Source organism: Vulpes vulpes, chromosome 4, assembly GCF_048418805.1.
Source record: "Vulpes vulpes isolate BD-2025 chromosome 4, VulVul3, whole genome shotgun sequence".
NCBI classification, from domain to species: domain Eukaryota; kingdom Metazoa; phylum Chordata; class Mammalia; order Carnivora; family Canidae; genus Vulpes; species Vulpes vulpes.
In genome coordinates this window covers 60172844-60187397 of record NC_132783.1, presented here as the reverse complement: position 1 = coordinate 60187397, position 14554 = coordinate 60172844, and the positions used below count along the sequence as shown (strand labels likewise).

General features: G+C 36.8%; 1 protein-coding gene across 22 annotated transcripts in view; it reads left to right on the top strand.

Moving 5' to 3' along the window:
- CHRM3 (cholinergic receptor muscarinic 3) overlaps positions 1 to 14554 on the top strand; it is a 506233-nt gene that overhangs the window by 265583 nt on the left and 226096 nt on the right. For all 22 annotated transcript variants that reach the window (XR_012001054.1, XM_072755878.1, XM_026008746.2 and 19 more), the window contains one exon: positions 710 to 813. The gene's annotated coding sequence lies outside the window, so the exon portion shown is untranslated. The remainder of the gene's footprint in view (positions 1 to 709; positions 814 to 14554) is intronic.

Sequence of the window (14554 nt, the reverse complement as noted above, 5' to 3'; positions counted from 1 at the left end):
AAGGTAGGCTTCACAAACTCATTTTGTAAGTAGATCTCAGTAGCTGCTGTGGATCACTCATTCATCCTGATAGGATATGAGCAGGTATTGTAGAAGATAAGAGTTTCTTGATGAATATCTGGAAAATGCTGGCATAAATCTCTACTTGTAAAATTTCTCATTTAATTAAAATGCCATCTCTGGAGGAATAGGAGAAGGGTGATCAAAATGTACAAACTTGGGACACCTGGGTGGCTCAGTGGTGGAGCATCTGCTTTCTGCTCAGGGCATGATCCCGGGGTCCTGGGATCGAGTCCTACATCAGACTCCCTTCGGGGAGCCTGCTTCTCCTCCTGCCTGTGTCTCTGCCTCTCTCTCTGTGTCTCTCATGAATAAATAAATATTTTTTAAAAGGTACAAATTTCCTAGTTCTCATCACAGGAGAAAGAAATTATTTTTCTTTTCTTTTTTGCTTTGTTTTTATGGTATCTATATGAGATGATTGACGCTAACTAAACTTATAGCAGTAATCATTTCACAATATGTGTAAGCTGAATCATTATGCTGTACACCTTACACTTAACACAGTCATGTACGTTAATTGTTTCTCAGTAAAATGGGAAAAAAATAAATAAAATGCTCTCTCACGGTTTAGTGATCCAAGTATCCTCCTTCAAAGTTTATTTTGACTTAGATTAACTTACCTCTTCTTTATTTGTTTGATTTTCAGCTTTCTGTGGTGATATGGCATCTGTTTTGTTTCTACAAGAGAAATTCAGCGCACAGCAGAGTCCTTGATAAATTGGATTGGTTTGATGGTCCTACCTGGAATAGGTATGTAAAATGTCCATATGCTTACCCATTGTTTTGAATCATAAATATGATTCAAAAGAAACCATTACTGTTATTCTTGTTGCTCACTGAGAATGCAGTTTGTTCTGAGGAGTAAAATTCATGTCAGAGATGACTTTGTCTTTATTGCTTAATAGTATATGTTTATAGTATGACTTACAAGGCTCCTAAAGACCCGTTTATTTTTTTTCTCATGTGATAAATACACATTAAGAATACACCCATTCCAGGAAAGAGGGGAAATTTTGTGTTCATATGATTCTGAAAATAACAAGATTTATCTACAACTCTGTGGAAATCAAGTATATGAAATATGACCGATCCTCTGGTATATTTGTGAAAGCAATGTCTGTTGTTCAAAGTTCTAACAGACAGGTATGAACTTCCTTTTTCCTGAAAATTCATACAAGCTTAGACAAAACTAAATGCCAAATTATGAACTGAATAACAACGCATGTGAATTAATTAATGATCCCTTGATCTCTGAAGTTTGTGACAATTACTCCTTTGGTGTATATCATGATAGGAATATGGCTTAAAACAAAATGTACAGTGTTTGACAGTTTTATTATATAATGAATTTTCTTGAAGGAAATTCTCTAAAATTAGATTGTTATAAGACATGAGCCCTGTAACTCTTGATTTGATCTAATTCAGACTACTTGGATGACTACTTTGTGGGTGTGTGTGGTATGTTATCACTAAGGGACACTTGATTACAAGATTCATTGCTTTTTGGTATTCAACTTTTAAAATATTACTAGGAATACAGTAGGCTTGTTGAGATGCTCTTACGAATTTACAAAAGTGTCCCATCTGTAATAATTGTGTTTTCAAAGCTAAAACTCTTTAACTACTCCCTACCTCCCCTCAAAAAAAGGTTCTGAAAACCACATTTGGAAGTAGCACAGACCTGAGAGTTAACCAGATATGAGGACTTGGCCTTACCACTTAACCCATTACCTTGGAAGAATTTTTTGTTTCCTTAGGAAGAGTGTTGTCACTTAACTTGTAAGACAGAGGGGGAGAAAATAAATTAATTCAAAATTACAATGTACCGAATACACCAGGTCACCTTTATTCTTAATGAAGGATCAGGTAATTAATGATTGTGTTTTTAAGAGTCTCCAAAGAATCTCACTCCTAAGTTCTGTGAGTCTGAAATCCATAACTAGAGTTTAACTCCCTGATTTAAACAGAATTTGCGGGATCCCTGGGTGGCGCAGCGGTTTAGCACCTGCCTTTGGCCCAGGGCACGATCCTGGACATCCGGGATCGAATCCCACATCCGGGCTCCTGGTGCATGGAGCCTGCTTCTCCCTCTGCCTGTGTCTCTGCCTCTCTCTCTCTCTGTGTGACTATCATAAATAAATAAAAATTAAAAAAAAAAACAACAGAATTTGCAACTGGCCACCTCTGTATCAGATCTATCTTAGTTTGTTTATTTTTATCAGGCTTTGTTTTGTTTTGTGGCCTACACAAAATTGATATGTGTTTATAAAAATTATCAAATCATAAAACCAGGAGAGTTCACATAAAAATCTGGGTTCCCAGTCTTCCTCTGTGGTACTACAGTTTAGCCAGTTACTCACTTAACAAATCTAGTTGCCATACAAGAGAATTCCCTCTTTTTAACCACTCCCTGTCTACCCCATCCAGTTTTTCCATGTTGACCTGGACTCAGTGGTTGTCAACCCTCAGGGTAAGAAGATGCTGGTGTCCTGGTTGTACCCAGGAAATTAAGTCCAAATCTCTGAGAGGAGCTGGGGCTTTGGGATTTTTTAAAGCTCTTCAGATGATTCATAGGTGTAGCTGAGGATTTAAAAGCACTGCTTCAAAATCTTCATTCAATGCAAGTGAATGAGAGTGACATCCATCATTTCCTTGAGAGTGACATCCATCATTTCCTTGTCTCATCAGCATTCTACAATAGTCCCCCAAATCACCTTCTTGCTTTCTGTTCTAGTCTCCAGTTCATTACCCACCCAACAGCCAGATTGTTTATAAATAGAAAAATATCTATTCAATTCCTGCTTATGCCTCTTCAATAGTAAAATAGATAATGGGTACTGATCATTTATGCTTTGCTTGGATAAATAATCTGAATTGAGGTTTTGTTGAAAGATCAAGTCACTTGAGGCAGTGAGTTTTAGGAGCAAGTGGGAGAAAGGGCATAATAGATGTTGTTGAAGATATCAAGGCATCACCTCATCAAGCCTCTGGCCAAATCTTCTGCCTTCCTGCTCCTCCAGGCAGTGACTGAGAAGCCAGAAGTGTTGACCTGTCCCACAAACCGCTGCCTAATCCACGTCTTGGTCTCACACTACCATTAGGAGCAAACAGATTTCATAATTGGTCAGTGACATTATTACGACATTAATTTTATGGCACAGCCACTAAAGTTTATTGAATGTCACTCCTTCATAGTGGCATGATTCACCCAGCAAAATACGATGATATTGGTAAGTTTTTAGGCAGAATAACAGAATTAGGGGCATGTGTCCGTTGGGTGGGGGGCGGGTGATGGTTATAGCTAGGATCTTTTCTTCTGTAGCTCAGATATATAGGCTTTTCTTTTCACCAGTAAATTATGTAAATTCAGTTATTTATCTGAGCTGTGGTGGAGACATTTTTTTCTCATAATGACTGTAGAGTGACTTTATAGACCACTGTTTCAGCCACCGAAATCTTTCCTTCAGACCTTAAGAACCCTGTAACTATAGATGTTGCACTTCCATTGGAAGGGAAGAGGATAAGCTGTCATCAAAATGTTTTTGTCAAAAGATACCCTTTGAGAGATAGTGATGCTATTTTAATCAGAGGTTTAAGAGAAATCAATAATTGTAAGCTGCTTTGATGCTGAGTAGAAATTTGGATCTGTGTCAGCACCCCTCACACATGGTGTAATGAACTATTCTTTCATGCTTTTCTTTCATGCTGTCTTCCACATAGAACTGCAGCATTTCACCACTTACATTATTAAAAAGATCAAGGAGCTGCGTGCATTAAGAACATAACAAAAATGTGCGTTTGACATTGAGGTAATGGAGATCGGTAGAGAGGTTCTAAATGTGGTTTCCTAGGGGTTGAATTAATGCCTGCAGTACGGCTCCCTTTATTACCCTCAATTATTTTCATCCATGAAGCTAAAGTGTGTTTGTGGACCTAATTTGCCCAAATAATGTGCCTGCACAGCATTATCTTTCATTTAAGAAAATAGTTGATATTTTAAGCTTTCTCCTAAAGGTTTATTTTGGGGGTAAATGGAGAAAAAAAATAGAGAGGGCATGCATGCACGCATGCACACCCGTGCATAGACACGCACTGAGTATCCCTAGGAATTCGTGACAGGACAATGCTTATTAATGAAATGCTCATGCATTTCCTTTGGGGATCAGGGAGGCTTGGTCTTGCGTAGAATTCTCTCTGGTGAATAAAGCTGGAATAAGGCCACAGATTCTTTTCATGCCATTTTAGGAATTTCTTTGAAAGGATTCAGGCAGTGATGCTTCCTCTGTTGTAGAGTTTTACATTAGTACAGGCAAAGTTTTTCAAATAGTATAAAACCATTCTTTTTCTAAATTCCTTATATCCCTGAATCTCTGGGTTCTGGACAGGGAAGATTAAAATTTCTATAAAATCTGCCATTTTGCCACCATATGGAACAACTATTGAGAGAGAAATTTATAGTGTCTGAAATGAACCTTGGGTTCAGCATACTTCACTTTGCATTTTCTATGACTTTTTCATTTGCCACGATGTCTCTTTAAATCAGAGAGGTTCCCTAAAACTAACATACAGTTGCTTTGGATTAATTTTTAAAATCGAATATAAAAAAAAATAAAATAAAATAAAATAAAATAAAATCGAATATAAAAGATAAATATATCCTGTGTTTATCATAGGGCAGACACAGTATGGATGCTTGGTAATACTGAGTTCATTACGAATATTTGTCTTATTTTATATTAATACATCAAATGGTTCCAAAACTACACATTTGTCACAGATACTTACTAATGCATCAGACTTTTTCTTATTCCTATCATTCCCCTCGCCAACTTTTGAGAATGAATATTCTAGAACAAAACATATAGTCTTTCAGTATCCTCCGTGTTTGGACTCCCCATTACACTTCCATAAATATTTGTGGGATCTGTGGCATGTATAATTCCAATGCATTTTACTCTTAGACACAAGCAAATGAAATGCCAAAGCTAGAAAGTTACTTGGCCAGTGAAGTACACACATGAAATAATGAGCAATGAAAATGGTAATTCATCAAATCAGAGACTATATCTGATGTGTTCTGCCAAAGCAGAGAGATGGGCATCATTTTTAAAGGATTTGGACAAAGCCAAAGGGCCAAGAAAGCTAATATTTTGGTTAGCAGCTCATCCTGATTTTATTAAGGCCAGGACCATTTACTTCCTTCCTCTTCACCAGAATTTTCATCTTTAATTTTTTCCCTGCTATGTTGAGGAGATGTTCTGGTCTAAAATCTCCTCGCAGAGGTGCTTTATCTCGAAACTTTGCTAGAGTCATGTGGACAAACATCAGAAGGTAAAATTCTACAGAGTGGCTACAAACACTAGTCTAGTATAGAAAGAGCCACACTAGTGAGCAATTGAGTAGCTTCTGATGCATTCAAATAAAAGCTAGCAAGTATCTGAATCTTTCCCATGTGTCTGTCTACTTATCTGTTAAAATTTCTGTCTTTTCTTGGCAAAGTTAAAGCCCAAAATAAGATGTTAGGCTTTATATTGCTTCACGCTTGCATTTTAGAAAAGGAATAGATGGTCCAATTGGATATGATGGTCTTCACAATACTAGAAGCCCTTCATACATGAAGTTATTTTTTTCAGTCGTTGTGCAGATTGACTTTAAAAGTAGATTGCATTTGCCATGGAGTGCCTGGGAAATAAGTAACTTCTTATATTTAGAGTTCTTAAATCATATTCTCATATTGGTGAGACTTTAAAAACAAACCATTTTTCTTTATCAGAATCCTAAAATATGATTGATGATAACTTTGATTACAAGTATTTTGAAATCAAGAACGTCCATACTTAACTTGGCCTTATCGGTGCTCAAACATATTTTTCTTTACATTACTAATTTTCTAAAACATTTTCTTCTTCTATTAACTTGTTTTTATGTATGTATCTGTACTATGCTGTTTTTACCAAAAAAAAGATTTTAGGTGTGTTAGCACAAGAATAAAATAGAATAGTTTTATACAAAATAGAAAATTAGGGGTGGAAAAATATAAATAAAACCAGAGAACCAGAAGAGAAATAAAATATCAGTCACAATGAGGCAAACCCTAGGAACTAGCAGTTGCTACTGTAGATCCTTAGGCTTGCCTCTGAGTTTCCTGGCAGCTAAAGCAAAAGTTAGTTAGGCAATTTTGTTATGTGAAAGAAAAAAAAAAACCTTAAGAAAAGCAAATACCGCCTAGCATTAACATACTCATTAACATAGAAAGAAATTACACACCTGTTGGGAGTCAAGGAGTAAGGAGTGTTTATGATGTGGAAGGACCATTGAACTCATATGAAGGATCACAGCAATAGGAACAAGATAGCTATCCTGAACCATAGGTATGGATCTGTTTGTTTATATCTGTTTGTTTATATCTGTAGTCGTGTTTCAGCTGATGGTTGAAAGAAATCCATTGAAGTCAGGATTTTGTATATTGAATTTCATTGGCCTTTTAACCTCAATGGTCTCAGAAGTCTTCATTTTGTCTTCTGCTGCCTACCACTGTCAGCATTAAATTTTTTTAAAGATTTTATTTTAAAGTAACCTCTACACTCCGAGTAGGGCTAAAATCCAGAGCCCTGAGATTAAGAGTCCCCCTACCCCACTGACTGAGCCAGCCAGGTTCCTTTGTCAGCATTAAATTTTGAGATACTTTATGCAATCAAGTTGAAGCTATAGTTTCAGAATTGCTTTCTAGGTTCTCAGGAAAGTGGAGATAATTTTATTGTTTCAAATTCTTTAGTTTATTTCATTTGGCAAAAAAAAAAAAAAATGTGTGCTTGCCTAACACTGTTTTTATTATGTTGACTACTACCAGATATACATGTTTTTTTATTTTGTTACTCTTTAAGCTTTTGGGGGAAAAAAATGAATGTATCTTTATTTTTTTATTTATTTATTCTGATTAGAATCATTGAACAAAGACTAGTAAAGTGCTACTTACTTTCTGAAACAACACCTTCTGGTGTTAATGGCACAAACTGTATGTTGTTGTCCTGCTCTTGAAATCCACCCCATTTTAAATCGTAGGGTCGCCTGGGTGGCTCAGTGGTTGAGGGTGTCCGCCTTCAGCTCAGGGCGTGACCCTGGGGTACTGAGATCGAGCCCTGCATTGAGCTCCCTGCAAGAAGCCTGCTTCTCCCTCTGCTTTACCTATGTCTCTGCTTCTCTCTCTCTGTGCCTCTTATGAATATATAAATACAATTAAAAAAAAATCTTCCATCAAATTTCAAATTGCAAATACAATATGAAAATTCTTGTGATCAATTCTCATAGAAGCATGACACACAATTTGATCATTTTAAAAAGAAAAAAAATGGGGTTTTTGGGTGGCTCAGTTGGTTAAGCATCCAATTCTTGATTTCAGTGCAGGTCCTGGTCTCTGGGTCCTAGGATCAAGCCCTGTGTTGGGCTCCATGCTCAGCATGGAGTCTGCTTGAGATTCTCTCTACCTCTACCTCTGCTCCCCTCCCCCCACTTGCATACTTTCTCTCTCTCTTTCCAAAATAACAAATAAATCTTCAAAAAATAAAAAAGGAAAGAAAAGGGAATCAGAAAAAAAATAAATTTAAAAAAGGGAATCAGATATTTTGCAAGCAACATTACATAAAAGATAAAGAGAAATCCCTATGTATGAATTCTGGCCTTAAGAGATTGAAAAGTCTATTTTCTTTTTTTTTTTTGAAAAGTCTATTTTCAATATGGAAAAACTAATGGAAATAAATCCATAAGAAAGAATGAATCATCAGTAAAACACCCCTCTTCCATGTTAATATATAGCTCTTTTCCAAATACTGAGTAATACATACTCATTAATTTAATACAAAGTATTAAAACATCAGGGCAGGTAGAATAAAGTAATGAGTGGCCAATATCTCAAATTTATATTCTTCTTCCACTAGTTACAGTAGTTACCTACTTTGACCATATTCTTTTTTTTCCTAATAGCCGTTCTTTTATAATTTCACTTTGAGCATATTTTTTACTTCTGGTTGCAATGTATGTTCTTCCTATTTAGAATAAGAGATAAATTTGAGAGCCTGTCTCCAAATTGTAAACAAAATGTCAACATGGTGGTACTGAAAGCTGTCTTTCTGGGACATTTTTCCAACTTATAAAGACTATCTTAAATTGATTATTTTAATGCAAAGCAGGTAACACTTGAATATCACCTTTAATCTGTTTGACTATTTCATATTTACTGGACACTGCTACGGTCCAGTCCCTGTGTAGGACCCCTAGCACATATCATTGCTTTGGTTATCTGATTTCATCTTCAAAGCAGCCCTGTGAGTTAGATAATATCATCCTCACTTTTCATGTAACTAAAAAAATGTATTACAATAAAGTTGAGTCACCAGTAATTCCCATATCCTAAGAAAGATGACCCATCATAACCAGAACCTTACCTTCTCAGTGCAAAACCCTCATCGTGCACATCAATGCTTCTCATCCGGGATGATTTTGCCCACTGTGGGACATGGGGCAATTTTTGGAGCCATGTTGTTAGTCGCAACGGAGGAGGGGAGCATTCCTGGCATCTAGTAGGCAGAGGTCAGGGATGATGCAAACTTCCGACAATGCACAGGATACCCCTATCACCCAAGTAGTAATTATCTAGACCAAAATGTCCATGGTGCCCAGGTGGAGAAACCCTGCTCTAAAAAGGTGCCTTTGAGTAATTACTATTGAGTAATTAGTGAAAGGACACAGATGTGCATAAGAAAAGAAAGTGTACAGGGAGTGTGAATATTCTGACAGGGACCCTGGAAAGAGTGAGCCTAGAGGCTGCGGGGCTGCAGAAAAGGAGGGAGTGGAAGGCTTTGCTGATGGAGCCTAGAGACACATGTGGAAACCTGTACGAAGTTTGTCCCCTTCCTTTAAATACAGGACATGCTATCTCCCCTCGAAAAGGCACACTCTTTTGGGGGAAACAAACTCAGAGGTAGTCCATCTCCATTTTAAGCTCAACTTCTAATATGGGTTGAAATCAATTGCCTGAAAACGGGCTATTCCTCCTTTCATTCATCCCTTCAGACACAACCATCTTGTGCTTCAGCCTCACTGAGCACTTTGCTGGACTTTCATGTTTTTTTCTGTCTGCCTACCCTTTCTGATGCCACAGGGCATGTAAGCTCTAAGAAATGTCCTGACCCACTACATGTTGGGGGCTCTGTCTCACTCCACATCTGCATTTCAGCTGTACCACTCATGGAACCCTAGCCGCGAACTAGATAGCTCGATAATTCTAGGAAAGGTACTTAATTTCTCTGAAATTAGATGTCTTTATCTCTAAAAATGAAAATAGTAGTATGTTCTTCCTGGGATTGTAGTGAGGAATAAAGGAGTATCTAACACAAATTGAGTTCTTCTAGATATTCTATGAGGTCCTCAGTTACGTGTCATTTCATTGGCTATCTCAAAAACAAAAACAGGGCAAGGGAGTTGTAACCAGTAGTTCTGTGAATACTGTCTCTGCATTCTGTGTGCTCACCCAAATATACAAACAAAAGCAGTAATAAAAACCTTCTGCTCTGCTTCCCCCATAGTCTGGGTCTTGCTAGCTCTCCAAATTGTGTTCTATCTTTGACTCACCCTCCCCCATTATCCTGCATGTCCCCTCATTGCAACTTAATGACTCTAGTGTCTTTTTATTTTTAAAAAAGATTTTATTTATTCATGAAAGACACAGAAAGAGAGAGAGGGGCAGAGACACAGGCAGAGGGAGAGGCAGGCTCCATGCAGGGAGCCCGATGTGGGACTTGATCCCCGGGTCTCCAGGATCACGCCCTGGGCTGAAGGCAGCGCTAAACCGCTGAGCCAACCCAGCTGCCCTCTAATGTCCTTTTCAATAATTTCCTCGATTATCTCTGCCACCAGTTTTACCTCACTCCTGTCTTTTCTCAGCATTGATCCCAGAATAATCTGGTTTTTTTTTTCTTTAAGAATTTTTTTATTTATTCATGGGAGACACGGGGGAGAGAGAGAGAGAGAGGCAGTGACAAAGCAGAGGGAGAAGTAGGCTCCATTCAGGGAGCCCCACACGGGACTCGATCTTGGGACTCCAAGATCACGCCCCGCTGAAGGCAAGCGCTAATCCACTGAGCCACCCAGGAATCCCCCGAATAATCTGTTTTTAAGTGAACCACATAATGTTGCCCTTCTACCTTAAAAACTGTTGACTCCCGGGATCGAGTCCCACCTCGGTTCCCCACAGGGAGCCTGCTTGTTTCTCTGCCTCTCTCTCTCTCTTTATCACAAATAATAAATAAATCTAAAACAAAACAAAATAAAACTATTGGCTCCGTGGTGCCTGTAGGCACCAGTCCTACAAACTCACCCTGAAATCACATAGTTTTTTTGCAAGCTCCCTTCCACCAATCCTATATAAGTTTCACTACTCCAGCGTCTTACTGTCTCCTGGGAATTATCTAAACACTGTGCTTGCACATGCTGCTCTTTCTGCCTGCAGTACACTGACCCCCCCCCCCTTAACTTGCCACATGTACATTCATCTCAAAACCCAGATTACATCTCACTTGTTCATTGATGGGTTTCCTCATGCCCTGATCGTCTCCCCCAGGCAGAGATCAGTTCACCATGCTTTTACCCCAAAACCCTTCCTTCTTAGTCACCCAGCACTTACCACCCTGTATTATAGCTTCTTGATGTCCTTGATCATTGCCCCTTCATACTGTGAGTTCTTTGAGGAATGGGACCCCCATCATTTCATCATAGTATTCTAGTGGCAGTACAAAGTGGCCACTACATAAATGCTTTATTGTTGAATAAATGCTAAGTGATCCATGAATCTCTCTTGACTTATTATTCCCTTGCAGCTAGGGAAGTGATGCAATAAATTAATTTGCTCAACATTCTGGAGCATCCAAAAAGATTAGCAGTGTTTCATTAACTTGAGCTTTTACCCTCCCATTATTTTTCAGTTGGGAAGAAATTCAGATAGAGAAGAATATAATGTACCTACCTCCTAAGACATTAACACCTTTTATAAGATGTATTGTCATTCAATTTCTTCATAATTATTAACTTAAATCCTTAGTGCTCGCTTTGGCAGTTCATTTACTAACATAAGTAGTTGGGGAAAATTTAAGATATTATCTTGATCTCTCAAGAAAAAATGCTGTCCCTTATGGTCAGAGGTCATCCATTCATTCAGTAGATTTGTGTTATTGTCTATTTTGTGCCAGATTACCTAGAACATTATTATTCTATTAATACTATATTTTAATAATCATAGTAATTTTTTGAAAATTAATGAGATGTAAAAAGTGTCCTCTAATGCCCAAGAATAATTAATTGACTCACTTATGCTTAGAAAATATCTACAAGTTTTATATTTGATCTAGGGCTTTAAATTTATTTGTTCATAAACTCCTAATGGAAGATAATGTTACCTTTATATCATGGGGTTCAAAGATTATTGGTCACTGTGCTTTATGGGCAGGAATATTCCAGAACAACAACATCATGCAATATTGTTATTACAACATGGTCTTTCTGAGTAAATTAGATCGTAGAAATGCTTAGATATACTTTTAAAAAATCAGTTCAGTACATAGTTAAAGCCATTCCTTTTACATTTCATTGAACAAATATAACAAGTTTGTGGTCTTCATATCACAAAATCAGAAAAAAACCTGCCTTTACCAAGATAAATATGACATATTTTAACCAGGTGCACTCAAGAACAAAATATACTATATATAGAATTTACTATATAAGTATATTCTTATCACCATCAAATACTGTTATGAATGCATTATGCCATACTGGATGTTTTACAATTATGAACAAGACTCTGCTTTTAAGGTAGTTGCCAGTCAGAAAAAAAAAAATTAGTTATGATACCTTCTTTTATTTTTTTAATATGTCAGTGTTCTTCATCAAACTATTTGAAGAAGGGACTGATATAAATCTGTTAGTGTATAATATTGTATATAATTAGTGTATTATATATTGTTTTATATTATTGTTTATTACCATATATGTTATCATATATACATATATGTATTTCTCACTAACTTAGAAGCATTGTTATGGTTTTTTCCCAAAAAATATTTTACCATACTGGTATTCAACACAAATTTGATGACTATTTTTTAACTTTATTCAAACTGCAGTATCAATACAAAATTTAATGTTTTATATGCTCTATATTTTAATGCTAAGACTATTCAAGTCCACTAAGTGCATATTTGCATTAGTACATATTTATTTGTATATGTTCTTCTTCGTTTGAGTCTAACAATATTGTATGTCAGTGTATCAATGATTTAGAAAGTACTTCCATATAAGCAGTAAGTAGCATAGTGTAGTGGTTATGGGCATAAACTTGTACCCAGCAGCTCTGGGCCAATGGAGTCGCCTTGTTTCCTGACTTATCTTAGCCACTGCTTTCCCAGTAATCCAGCCCACCTTACAGAGAGATTGAAGATTCCATGAAATGAGGTATATAAAGGGCTTTCTCCATGCCTTTGCAGGTTAGGGTTCAGAGAAGAGTGATTTTAATTTAGACCTCACAAAGGCCTTTAGTAGTTCAACCTTAGGGGCTCCTGGGTGGCTCAGTCAGTTAAGAATCTGCCTTTGGCTCAGGTCATGATCCCAGGGTCCTGGGCCAGAGGCCCACACTGGGCTCCCTACTCAGTGGGGAATCTCCTTCTCCTTCTCCCTCTGCCCCTCTCCCTGGCTCATTCTCTCTCTCTCTATCTCTCGAATAAATAAAATCTTTTTTTAAAATTTTTTTTAAAAAACAGCTCAATTTTATGTCAAAAGGAGGGATAGAGGGGGAAAGGCCATGTGCAAAGCAATAGGAAAGTTATCTGAATGTAAGTCAGGCAGCTCTGGAGCGCCAGAATGAAGGCTTCCTTCATGCCCATTCACAGGGACTCCAGCCCTGAGGTCCTGGTGGGCCAGAGGGATCTTTGCATCTTCCATGCTCTGAAACTCCAGAAGTTCCAGAAACATTGGGTAATAATGCATTTAAAGAAAAATTTGACACTTTAGTGAATTTAGTGAATTCCTATGGGGAATTCAAGTCAGGGATGAGCACAGAGAGTCTTCAAGCCACAGGAGTATAGCAAAAAGAAAGTAATCTTTTTGGTGAAGCTGTGCTGCTTTCACATCCCAAGGGCAAGAATCCTGTCTTAATTGGTATGAGAGTGCCTGGCACAGACACTCGATATATATTTGTTTAATAACTGAACAAATGGGTGAACTTGAATAACTAGAACTAGAGTGTTAAGAAAAACATTTTCAAGTTTTAAGAAATTGTTATTATTATTATTATTATTATTATTCACTAACACTTTGGAAATAATATATGCCTTTAGGATAGTTTTATTCACCTTAGGTCTCATTGTGTTCTTTTCTGTATTCAATCTAAAATTCTTTCCTTAATTTTTTTCTTTTCCTTTTCTTGCTTATAAATGACTGGATTTTGTCTTCTCAATATTTTTAAAATATTTATCTTCTTCTTAACATCCCTAATGAAATAAAACTTTGTTGATGTGTACTAAATGAAAAGAAAGTCAAGACATAGTTGTTTGTTTCGTTTTGTACATAATATGTAACACAGATTAACAGACAAAGTGCTGATAGTGGTACTTTTGAGGTACCTATGTTAGGGAGGTGAAAGAATGATACTTAAGGAATACCAAGACTTTCAAAAACACAAATGTTTCTAAAGTCCTTTAAATCATTTTGTGTCCTTAGGATAGTTAAGTCCTTGAACTGCAGTCTTATTTATTCTCTTGTCTTGGTTATTAGAAATATATCACTTCATTCCCAATATTACAAATTCATCATTGAACATCACAATTCCAGATTTAACTCAAAAACCATGGGAAGCTCTGGCTGACTCAGTAGGAAGGGTGTGCAACTCTTGATCTTGGGGTTTTGAGTTTGAGTGTAATGGTTACTTAAAAAATAAAATCTTTTTATTTATTTATTATTATTTTTTAAAGATTTTATTTATTTACTCATAAGAGACACACACAGAGAGAGGCAGAGACATAGGCAGAGAGAGAAGCAGGCTCCTCGAGGATATCCCGATGTGGGACTCAATCCCAGGACGAGGATCACACCCTGAGCCAAAGGCAGATGCTCAACTGCTGAGCCACCCAGGTGTCCCAAAAATAAAATCTTTTTTAAAAAGGATTTAACTCAAAAACCAAAGGTTGAAGATAATAATTAAAAGATATTCTGGAAGATGATAGATAATAGATAGATAGATAGATAGATAGATAGATAGATAGATAGATGATAGATAATTATTCCTGGTTTGTTTTAGAATAATGTAAACCTCTTTAATTCTCTCCACAGTGTTTTTTTATAACAAGTACAATGAAAATATGATCTGCTTGAAATGCTGCTAATTTGTTTTGTTGAAAAACACAGAGTGAGATTTTTTCAGTTAATTTTTCTTCAGAAGAGGATTCTA